This window comes from Charadrius vociferus, unplaced genomic scaffold, assembly GCF_000708025.1.
Source record: "Charadrius vociferus isolate BGI_N301 unplaced genomic scaffold, ASM70802v2 scaffold714, whole genome shotgun sequence".
Taxonomy (NCBI): domain Eukaryota; kingdom Metazoa; phylum Chordata; class Aves; order Charadriiformes; family Charadriidae; genus Charadrius; species Charadrius vociferus.
Window position 1 is genome coordinate 216995 of NW_009647836.1, and position 2755 is coordinate 219749.

Here is a 2755-nt window from a genome sequence, read left to right on the forward strand (position 1 = left end):
CCCCGCAGGATCCCTGGCTGGCAGTGGTACCCAGGGGAGGATGCATCCTCCCGCATCCCCGCTGTCGAAGGGTGGGCCGGAGGGGTGTGAGGGTCTGGGGGGGGCCATAAGGTGGGGGGGACACCAGCAGGAGAGGGGGTGCTGAAGCCGGAGAAGCGCTGACGGCAGGACACATGTTACCTGCCTGGAGATTTACAGGCTGCTTTGTTCTCCAGAGCTATTAATCATCCGGGGAGGATACAGACACAGACGGTGGAAATCCAGCTGCCCTTTGATAGCAGCCATAAACCAGGGGTCAGCCCGGCACCCCACCGACCCCACGGACAGGCCGGTATCAGCACCCCTACCCCGCCACAGGACCTCAGCTATCTTCCATCAGCCCCACATCCCCGGCACCGGGATGAAGGTCGCTCCCCACCAGCACCTGCGCCAGCAGGCGAGGGACCCCCTGGCAAGGGGGGATCCCTTGGGGTGACGAGGGTCTGGCAATTAGGTGGGTGATCTCCGGCAAGGCAAGGTTGGGTTTAAAAATGATTATTTTTCATTGCATCTTCTCCATTTAGCAGCTGGAGGAGGAGGATGGCGGCAGACTGTGGCATCCCCCCCCACACGCCGTGCGTGCCCTCTCCATCCAGTGCCAGTGCCCGGGGCAGGTCACAGGTCCCCGACCATCAGGGACTGTCCCAAGGTCACCCAGCCGGCACAAAGGGCGTCCCCCACCTCCCGCCGCCTCCGCCGCCTGCATTAAGGCTTATTGTGCGTGCCAGGCTCTGCTCTAATTACCTTCCCGTCTCGGGGCGTCACGCTGCGAGCGTGGCTCTGCCAGACAATAACCCACGCTCGGTTAACCCCCCCCTGCTGCGGGGGTCACTGGGGAGGAGGTGACACAGGGGGAGACAGGGGGGTGGGCAGCACCCAGACACCCCCCACATCCCTCCGAGCGCCCAAAGATTGTGGTTCGATTTATTTTTCTCCCCGCCGCCCTCCCCGCACCGCCCTCGGTGTTTCTCATCCCCTCCCATCGCCTCTCCGCTTTGTGGTTTAATTAGTCTTTCCAAGTGGCATAATCCCCCCGGGAATCTGCTTGTAGCGTGCGGAGGAGAGGAGAACCACTAACGATGCTTCTTAATTTGCCAACCTTCCCCCACCCGGCTCCCTGCTTCTTCCTTGCGCTGCTCCCCTCCGGATGGCAGCCCGGGGACGATGGCAGCCCGGGGACGATGGCAGCACAGGGAGAAGAGACAAAATGCGGGGGGGCAGACCTGTGGTCCCTTGGGAGCAACGTGGCAGTGTGGCTCCCAGCACCTGGGACCACGGTTGGCACAATCAGCGCCGTGCACGGCATCCCACCCCCTCCATCCTTTGCTGGGGGCAGAGGGGACACTGGGCACCCCCCCCCCAAACACCGCCATACCTGTCTGCCTTCGCTCCGCCAGACCCCGTTGACCGTCTTCGTGGGGGCGATGGTGACGACGGGCGGCGTGCTGGGCACGCTGTGCCCCCCCGGGGGCACAATGATGGGGCCCATGGGGCCGCGCTTGGGCGTGCTGGCGGGGGAGCTGTGGTTGGTGGCCGGCGAGGAGACCGGGGATGACTCACTGCTTATCGAGGACCCTGAAATTAAATTAAAAAATAAAATAAGTGGGGGGAAAAGGCAGCCGTTAACCAGCTGAAACAACTCCCTAAACAAGCTGAAGGCATCCCACACCGTCCCCGGTGCGATGCCCCGCTGCCGGGAGCAGGGATGGGGCATGGAGATGCACGCAGGGCAGTCAGCATCCCTCCAGCTCCCCCCAGGCTGGACCTCCCCATCCCCCCATCCTGGGGAGCTCTGTCCCAAGGGAGGTTCCCTCTGGTGCTAAAAGGCTTTGTCTCACATGGTGGGACAGACACCCTCTTGCTCCCATCTAATAGGGACTTCCAACCCACCCCCCCACCTCCTGTAAAGCCCTTTATGGGCACAAGCCCTGCCCGTGCCCTGGCACCGGTGACACCGATGCGATGCCAACCCCGGGCGGCCGCGTGTTCTCAAGCCGAACCCGCAGACTCCTTAATCCGGCTGCAAAAATCGCCGTGCGCGAGCCGGGGCACTTGGAGACGTTGGGATGAAGGAGTCGTTCCCGGTAACCCTTGAGCAAAGGCTTTGGCTTTATTTGCATGATACATCTGTATTTTAAATTATACCCACCCTGGGGATGCTGGCGATATTTGCAAGGGAAAAATAAAAACGGCATTAAAGCGGAGGGTGAGATGTGGGTAGGAAAGCGGAGCTGGAGCAGAAAGACAAATTCAACATTAATAAGGAGGGCACACGGCGCTTGGTGCCTGCTCCCGCCGCACATCGCCTGCTCCTAAACCCCCCCAGGCAGCTTGGAGAGAGGGGGGCAGGGGGTGGCTCCGAAAACCTACTCCCACCAGCCCAGAGTTGGGGCCAAGGGAAGGTTTCTGCCATGCTGGCACGGACTGGCTACTGGCCACCAAGGGGTGGCCCGTGGTCACCGCAAGATGCCAACCGAGAGGTGACGATGCTCCCCATCCCGGCACTGAGCGCGCAAGGCAGCTCCTGGCCCTGCGACCCACCCGCATCCCCCTCCAAAAGCCCCACGCGCTCCTCACCCCCAGCGCCAGGGTAACACCGGGAGGGAGCCGGGACGCGGCGGGACCGGGAACGCCGCAGGGAAGCGGGAGCATCCCCAGGCAGCGGGAAGGGATGCTCGGCATGGCAGGGAGGCCGAGGGGAGCAACCCGCCGCCGG